We start from the raw sequence: 10,218 nt of genomic DNA on the forward strand, positions 1-10,218 counted from the left end.
CAACATTCAGTTCTGTCTAGGTTCTGGATGCTACACGTCATTGAAACTACCCGTCAAAGAAGCAATCGTACCAAGTGAAGGTTTGTTTAAAATACTTTCTAAAAAATCCATCTTGTATTTATTTATTAGAAAGACCTCATAGTGCACTGGTTAGTGCGGAACAAATAACAGGGAAATGTATTAAGTTGTGTTAGAAATTACCACACCTGATGTAACAACACTTGCTAATACTTTGAGTCCCTTGTTAAGACAGTTGAGAAAGAATTTGTTGAAGTCAATAGGTAAGAGGTTATACTAGTATAATACATATATCAGCCAATCTATGTGTACTATACTATTGTGTGTGCATATGATCAAAGTTAATAAAAAATTCAGGTGTTCATAGTCTATTAGAAAAAAATAACTAGTGATGATTAATTTTATAGAGTTCTTTTCTATTGTTAATGTTTAAGAAGTAATGAAACCTTTTCTATAATGGATACTCTGAAAAACTGACCTTAATATAGAGGTGTCCTCCTCACATACAGTAATTGAATATAAAGATGGAGAGAGATTACTAGAGTATCTAGTATTTTATGAACATAGCAACATCTTTAATAATTAGTTAGGCTATGTTTGTAAATGTTTAAAGGTTAAAGGTCACTGAATCATTTTATTACAGATTATGGACTGAAATACAAGATGTCACTAAGACACAAATCTATGAGACTAGCTTACATTATGAAGAACAAACACAGACTAGATGGAATGGCAGAGCCCTAATAAATCTTGCTAATACTTATAAGTAACTGCTCTCCTGATTTTTATTTAACCTATATGTTTTTTATTCATCTGTAAAAATATAATAAAAGATTATTACGATATTTTTGTCATCTGTGTTGTAGTGTATGCCATATTTATTTAAAAGAGGTTGTGCCTGTTCAATAATTCTGTTACAGCTTGTTTGTTTTCTGAACTAAAATGGATCAAAATTCAGGTGTTGTTTACGTTTAAAGAATACCCTTTCTTATTGTTTAAGGACACAATTCATCATCTCCTGACTGCTCGGGATCTCTAAGAATTCCAGCATCCTTGAGAGCTCTGTTGTCAAATTACTTCGAAGATTCTCAAACTGAACAACAATGTGTGGTAGATGAGATTCTTTAAGCCAAACATTTAAGAGAAACCAACCAAGACATTCCTTTGTACTTCTCAACATACCAATCCATATGGGATTACCTATAGAGGGATAAAACTAGATCAGTAAATTGTCAATTCAAATGTGGTAAGTACCTACACTGCATATCGTCTTGCTTACCTATAAAAGCAGATTCTTTGGCTATTCCAAGATGGCCTTCATATTCGGAGTTTTTATTCCATCGTCTGTTCCATCACTGACGAGAGCATCAAAAGGATTTCTCACAATAACAATAGCTTTATCAAAAGAAGTTGTTTTAAAGTTTGCGCCATTTCAGGAGGTAGGTTTGCGGTATCTGGATGATGTGTTTTGACAATCAATACATTGCTACTGACAATGTATTCTCCAGGAAAGACTGCTTTCAATGTTTCATCACAATATACTGAGCCTCCTGTGTACACTCCTGTTGCTTGTTCTAGCAAATGTCTGACCCAAGTGTTACTGATCCTTGAAAGCTAGCCAAAGCCAACAATTGGACTGATCTTTTTAGAAATGTCATTTGTTTGTGACATGACATTCTTGTGTTTTATTTTTAAGTAAACTTGCTTTTTCTTGACGGTAAACATTTGTAGAATCTAGACAACGAGAGATTATCTAAATAAGTTAACCCTTTGACTTAGTCATTTGGCCTATTACAGTTTTTTTGTTCTTCAGAGAGTTTAGTGGTACCAGCCCCTTATGTGGAGGTAGTGTAGTGTTTGCACTGATGTATCTATTGTTATCGCATTGACATTGTCTAAAGCAGTTGTTCAATATAATATTGGGTGTTAGTGTCATAGGAATACCACCTTCTATGTAGCACAACCATGATGGTAATAACAGCACTGGTTAGCGATATTGCAAAAGAGAATGGAGTGTCTTGCTACATTGGACCATTATAAAAACTGTAGAATAATAAATTCCATTAAAACTTGTATCTTGTCCACCCCTTTCTTAGCAGTTGTAAACATAATTGCTAAACTTTTACATTACACAAACAGATCATACAGAATATTAGAATACTTCTTTTGTATAAAGAAACTGAGAACTGTTTTTTTTTCTAACCCCACCTTAAAGTAGTCTCGTCATAGACTCCGTTGTACGATTAACTGGGTGGAGTATTTATAATGATACACGTTTATTGTAATTGATATTAAAAGTTCAATCCTTCTTTATCTATTCGCCAGTCCTCACTACAAAAGTCTAAATTGACCTTTATGTATCCAGACCTTAACGGTAAAGTGAAAGATGAGCTGGATGTAGGAACCAATCCGAGTCCCCCCCCGATCTGTGTTTCTCGCAAGTTCTCTGTGGATGATGTAGGATTTTTTGAAGGAACGGAGAAACTTTTAGAAGTTTGGTTCAGTTTTTCAGACACTGAAGGGACTTATATCACAGAGGACTGAGAGAAATACCAAAGTAATAGTTGTTAATGTTTAAATTGCTTTATGTTATCTCATGCAGGTCATTGTGGGTTGAGCTGTTGCAACTAGCTCAATGTCAGATTTTGAGCAAGTGTAGTAATGAAACAATGGATGCTTATTTGCTCAGGTATAGCTTGTAAATCTTGATTCCCATATTTTCATTCCTATACCTATAGTGAAAAGCAGTATGTATATATCAAAGAACAGGTTCATATTGAAGACCTGTGGTACGACTAATTTGATGAGTACTGTTCAGCCGCTTTTGATATTGTGAAGAAAGAGTTTGCCGATGTTGAGATAAGAGTAAATATTTTATTTAGGACTAACTTGTTGTTTATCCTCTTGTGCGATGTCTGTAGGATTTTTTCTATTCACATCGAAATTTTTTAAAGCCAGATCTACAAGTTCTCCTCATCACAGTTTCACAGATGAGGTATTCTTTATTAAATTTTATTTATAATAACTATTGATAACTGTTTTCCAGAGCAAGTATTTGGACACAATTTCAAAGGCAATATGATTCTCTATGCTTGTTCATTCATCCATTTGTTTATTTATGTATCTATCTGTTACATTTAGTTATTCATCCATTTAATCAGAAAGTTGTCCATTTTTGTAGATGGAGCTGCATATGTCTTAGGCCGACTCAATGGAAATTGCTGGTTAAATTAATAATACAAGTATTTATTATTATCCTTTTTTTATAATAATAGGTATTTGTATCTTGTTGAATGCATACAGTCTCCATTACCAAGCCTGACCAAACTCTGGAAGTAAGTTATTATCTAAGTTACTATGTACAATGATGTGGTATGTTACTCAGATTCTTATGACAAATATGGGACCCTGATTTTATGGGACAGTTTTCTAAAGCAGCTTTCACTTCAGTGATGAACTCACTAAGGTATGTGGAATGAGTCTCAACTTTATTACTTACTTAGTTTATTTAGCTATCGGTCTCAGTGACTTGCTCCCAGGTTCTATTTTAGATGCTCATGTTTTCGATCCTTGTGGGTACTCATTGAATGCTATTGTTAAGGTTAGGCCAAAACACACTACCAAACATGTTTGTTTCTAGGCAACTAAAGGTTGTCTCTATGTGACATAGTTTACTCTTTAGGATGATGTCTACTTCACTGTTCATGTGACTCCACAACAAGAATGTTCCTACGTCTCTTTTGAAACTAACTTTCATATCTGAGTCATACACTAATCTAATTACTAAGTTGTTGAAAATTTTCCAACCAGGAAGCTTTACTCTCACGCTGTTTTGCCATAAGGTATTAAATGATATTACTGTTTTTCCTTTGATCTCTCCCTCTCTCTCCCTCTCCCTCCCCCCCCCCTCTCTCCCTCCTCCCTCTCTCAGACTGCTAAGTGTGGTTCATCATATACAGCCATTAAAGGACGAAAATCTTTCCTAACTATATATGCCAAGATAAACAGCTATCAATATTTACTTTGTATGATCTTACATTTGTACGCTATGTACATAATTCACTCAATACTACTGCTAAAGACATTGCCTTTCTGTAGTAATTTTTTATACGGATGTCAATCTAAAATAAATTTATTTTACAATATTTGAGAGGTGTGGTTGTAAGCCAGGATCTCTACCGTTTTGCAGGTTAGTAGGCCAAATGATTGTATACTACATACATATATTAGTATGTTATTATTTATTGTTTAGTATTTTAAATATATATAGGTATTTGTTAAGAACAATGAAGTCTCTACAATTGATCACTATTGTTCTACTCCTATTAATTTTCATGGCATTTATAAGTAATAGTCTTGATGTTTACATAGACAAGACCAATGGTAAAGACAGCAATGAATGTCAGAATGGTGGTAAGACTAGACCTTGTCAGACACTAGGTTTTGCACTTCATGTCCTAAACAGTCATTCAATAAATGTGACATTTCCATGTTGCACCTGCTAAATACGCCCTCACTCAAGATCCTATGATCACTGTCATTAAATTGCCCAGGATGTGCACTTTTGTGGAAGTCCCAATGGCAGTGTCATGTGTCAGTGTGACACTGATGCTGGCCTGGCATTTTTTTATTCTATTAACATTTCCATTGAGCACATGACCTTCATGCAATGTGGTGCAATACTGAGTGCTATAAAAAACTGACAATATTTCTAGCTTTGATATTCATGGTAGTCACCACATGGAATATCGCTCAGCTATTTCCTTTCATTACTGTACAAATATCTTTCTTAATAATATCACAGTCTTGTTATCAAATGGACTTGGTCTAGATATTGAAAATTCCAATGGTACAGTAACAGTTCAATATTCTAGTTTTTCAGATAACAAAGTTATTGATAAGGATTTATTAAACACTTTACCTGGTGGTGGTGGTGGTGTAGCCATTACAATGTATGAAAGTATTGGGAGTCATTATAGTCTTTATTACAATCAGTTCCTAAGCAACCAGGCCTCTTTAGGAAAATACTATCGAACTTACAATATGAGTAATGTTAATCTTTTGAATGGTAATGGAGGAGGACTGGCTATTCTGTTTCACGGGGACAACTCAGGCAAATTCTTTTTAATATTTATAATTGTAGTTTCTATAACAACTCTGCTTGGTTTGGGTCTGGTCTCATGATTCAATTTGCTGATGAGTCTCACAAAAATAATGTCACTGTTACATCTTGTATATTTCAGTCAAACAAGTGTTTTGGTGTTGTCTCTCCAGGGCCCCCAAACTCCAAAGGTGGTGGTGCTCGTGTTGACTTCATACACAGCCATCAATGTCTCACAGGAAGAGATGAATACTGTCTTGTTCAACGATTGTACATTTTATAATAATTCTGCCATTGCTGGGTGGTGCTTTGTCAGTAGTTTTTTCAGAGGTAAAGGAATCCAAGGATTATAACCAACTCCCCATTTTCAACATTTCAAATTGTACATTCCATGCTAATACTGCAACAGGTGCTGGCTCTGCATATATATTTCAATATGGTCTGAATCTTTGAATGGATATCTACCAACAGTAGTCATTTATAGGAGTTGGTTACAGAAAACCATGTTTGTAGTGACTCACAATGCTACTGGTATTGGTAGTGTTTATTCAAACAGAGTACCAGTATTTATTGAGTGGTTTAATATTTTTCATTAGTAATGATGGAACAGCTCTAGTTGTATCAGGAACCAGTTAGGAATAAGTCCATCAGCTCATTTGCATTTCTTTGAAAACACTGGGCATAATGGTGGTGCAATTGCATTGATAAACAAAGCTTGGATGACTCTTGAGAAAGGGAATTACATTACATTTGATTCAACAAGCTCATATTCATGGTGGTGCAATTTATGTTGAAAATGATGGCTACCTTCAGCCAGAATACTCAGAATCTTGCTTTATCCGATACAGAGATAGATTTACGCATCCTAAGGACTGGAATGCAACAATTATCTTCTTTAAAACACAGCAGCTGACACACCTAACTCTATCTACACCCCATCTTTATTGTCATGTGTTTTGGGCTGAATCACAGAACAGTACTCTTCAAGAAGATATTAAGGCCACATTGTGTTGGAACTGGCAGTATGAGAATAGCACATGTTCTGATCAAATTAGAACAGCTGGTTCCTACTATAGTTTTAAAGAGAATGTAATTGTCCCATCCTCGTCATCTTTACTTCAAATGTCTGTTTTATCCTGGAAGAGAAGCTGTAATTCCTATAAAATTCTATGATGATAAAAACAATACTATTAGTTCAGTTTTTAGTGCTCAGATTCTGGAGATTCTACATTTGTTAGTGAATATGTTTCTAATGGGTCTAATCACTATATATGGACAACCAGGCCATTCTGCTCGCTTGTTTCTGGACACTCTTTCTCCACGCATAATTCAAACAGAGATAAATGTAACATTTTGGTCTTGTCCTCCTGGATTTGAGGCAAGGAAATACAAAAGAATATCATGTCGTTGTAGTAACAATTATGACTTAACAGTCATATGTCATTCTGACAATTTTCACCTCCTACATAAAATGGGGGCTATTTCATGACCTTGAATGAAGAGACAACCAGACATTGGTAGCACCTTGGGTAGTTTATTCAAAACTTGTTTTTTCATTCCCAATCTACCAGGATATTCTCAGCTTCCTCGATATCTTGAAAATCTTAACAACAACACTTGTGGAAATCTTGGAAGGATGGGGGTTTCTCTGTGGAGAATGCCTTCCTAACAAGAGTGCTCCAGTTTATTCTTATACATACCAATGTGTTTCCTGTGGTGATGATGAAGTGGCTATTAACTGGCTTTACTTCATTCTCTTGACATTTGTTCCCATAACAATCTTTTTGCAATTGTTGTTCTATTCAACATCAGCACAACATCAGGACCTGCAAATGCCTTCATTTTCTTTGCTCAACTTATAGCTAAACCCAATTACTGTCACTAGAACTACTAATCAACTTTATACTGTTTTAAATGGCCATCATGATTACATTCCTAAGATAGTTCAAGTTATTCTGATAATACCTTATGGAATTTGGAATCTTGATTTTTTTCAATTTATTGTTTCACCATTTTGTATTGCACCTAGAATGAAGGCCATGCATGCTTATGCTCTCAACTACACTACTGCTTTTTACCCTCTGGTTCTCATTTTATTTTGTTTTATATTTATTGAACTACATGCACGTGGTTGCAGAGTAGTGGTCTGTTTGTGGAAACCATTCTCCTGCTGTGTTAAAAGGATACGTAACAATTGGGACCTTCGAGCCTCAGTAATTGATGCATTTGCAACATTTCTTCTTCTCTCATATACAAAATTCTGTCTTCTTACGTCTTATTTACTTGTACCTGTTTGGACTTTTGATGCTGAGGGTAAGAGAGTTGGCAATTATAGGCTGTTCTTTGATCCCTCGGTGACCTATATGGGTAATGAACACAAGCCCTTCTTCATACTGGGTTTATAGTGTTTAATATTTGTTATCCTTCCACCTCCCATTTTTCTCCTTCTCTATCCAACAAAAATGTTTCAAAAGTTACTAAATGTGCCTTAAAATACAAGGAACTGCTTTGCACATGTGTATGGAGACTTTTTCAAGGATGCTATAAAGATGGAGTTTCATTTGGGACAAGGATTGTCGTTATTTTGCATCATTTTATTTTATTTTTCGGATTTTAGCATTTAATTCATTGGTACTGTCTTATGACATATTAATTCAAAGACTTCTCCAGATTATTCTAGCAGCTGTCTTCATTTTGCTCTTCAGTCTTGTTAGACCATATAAGGATGATTTTTATAACAAGCTTGATTCCTTCATACTTACTGTACTAATGGTGATAATTGCTATCGGGACATATAATGCAGCTGTGACCTAGCACCTTTATCTACTTAAATATCATACTTGTGGTTGCCATGGCAATACCACTAGTATACATGATTGGTTATGTTACAAAGAATATCATTGTCTGGATGAAGTATTTCTGTCGAACTGGCTCTGTGGAGTACCGGCCGAGACTAAGGTCTCAATTCATAGTCAGTATGTTGATGTAGTTGGACTAACAGATAGTGCAGGATCATTTCCAGATCGCATTATTAATCCTGAAGATTACTTGGAAAGAGATGCATTGAGAACTACCAGTGAAGTTTGCCTTAAACTACGGCAGTACAAACAATTCTAATTAATAGTTAATAAGTATTTATAATCTACAAAATTTAATTATGTCCGTGTTGTTTATTACATAAAGTTGTGTATTGTGGTATCAAGGGATGTGGTGTCAAAGAAGCCGTGCTTTATAAAGTTTCGCTGTCAACAACTGCATAAATGTGACAAACAGTACACACATCTATCAGAACTTTGTCTCACGTTCGAAGATGGTTGTCTCTTCTATCTCATATTTCTTTATCTCGCTAGCTGTCCAGTTTCTTTGCGGATCAACTACAGGTAAGTTCAGTGAACTGTACATATGATCAAGCCGTTTTGTTCACATTCTTACCTTTTGCAGAAGAGACTCTTTTTCTATCTGCCTTTTTTTAACTCTTGGACCATCTGCTCAACAATTGAACAGCTCAAATACAGTAGATGACGGCTCTTCACCAGTCATCAATTTGCCAACGACATTGCTTATGGGAGAATCTAATCAGACAATAGCTTATGTAAGTCAAGACAAGAGAAGTCTAGTGATTGGTAGTAAACCAGACTATATTCTTTAGAGCTCTACACTTTGAGGATTATGTAAATTACAATGTTCCATTATAATTATTTGTAGGTAAATACAAACGGGTTTGTTAGTTTTGGCACAAAGATTCCTAATCAAAGTTTTGCCTGCCTGTTCATCCGATCAAATCCACCAACGCAATTCTCATTGCCCCCTACTGGGACGATATCGATTTGTCCCAGTCCGGACATGTCTTGTATGACATCATCAATGATCCCACGGACAATCTTATTCAAAAAGTTAATACCTTCCTATCGGGTAATCAGAGTCTGGAAAACTTGATACTCGATGGATGTTGGTTGTACAATGGAAAGACGTCTGTCCATATCTTTCTACCTGCATTAGTACTAATGTAAGTATATGTAGTAAAAACATTAGTATCTAATGTTGTGTATGTTTGTAAGTAATTTGAGAAGTGCTTGTTAATTGAATTCTGATAGTATTAAACATTTGTATCTTATATTGCTAACAGGTTTTTGTTATAATAATCAACTATTATAATATATTCTTCATATCACAGACGTTTCAAACAGTGATTGCAAACTAATGGATTTATCACTGTTGCTATCATGACGTATCAGTGTGGTTCTATTCAGTGGAAGAGAAGAGGAGCTGTCATTGGCTATCACATCAGTGATATTTATACAGAGGAACTTTTCTATACTGATCAGGAGAAAATTGTTGATGTTGATTGTCTGAACAGCCCTACTAGTAACTGGACTAACTTGATATACTATATTAATGCAGGTTAATGTCTAAACATAGTTTGTGGCATTGTTATGATAATTATCCCACCATTTTAAGTTTTCCTATTTAGCATTGGTTGTGTAAATATTGTTAATAAGATTATTATAACACTTGTCCATTACTGAACCTCAGTATGAAAATTTCTCTCTCTCTCTCTCTCTCTCTCTCTCTCTCTCCTCTCTCTCTCTCTCTCTCTCTCTCTCTCTCTCATCTCTCACTGATACACAGTGTCACCTAAAATATACTCATCATCCAGTGACCAACTAGTTCCCATCACAGCAACAGTCAACCTGACATGTAAAGCTCATGGTCAACCTCTTCCTATAATATTTTGGTATAAAAAACAACCAACTTTTGTCCAAATCACTTATTACTAATTCATCAATGAAACACTATTACAACAACCAGTACACTGATGTTAACGAATGTGTCAAGTTCTAATGTTGGAAGTTATATATGTCAAGTCAACAACTCTCTGGGGCTCTCATTCTAAAGAAATAACTCTGACTATTTCAAGTAATGAGAGAGAGAGTGTGTGTGTGTGTGTGTGTGTGTGTGTGTGTGTGTGTGTGTGTGTGTGTGTGTGTGTGTGTGTGTGTGTGTGTGTGTGTGTGTGTCATACACCTTGTAATACTATATTTTCGTATTTTTAGGTGTCGCTAAAGTTACTCGTATATCTACTTCCAACACTATTCCAG

The sequence above is a fragment of the Gigantopelta aegis genome, unplaced genomic scaffold (genome assembly GCF_016097555.1).
Source record: "Gigantopelta aegis isolate Gae_Host unplaced genomic scaffold, Gae_host_genome ctg2414_pilon_pilon, whole genome shotgun sequence".
Taxonomy (NCBI): domain Eukaryota; kingdom Metazoa; phylum Mollusca; class Gastropoda; order Neomphalida; family Peltospiridae; genus Gigantopelta; species Gigantopelta aegis.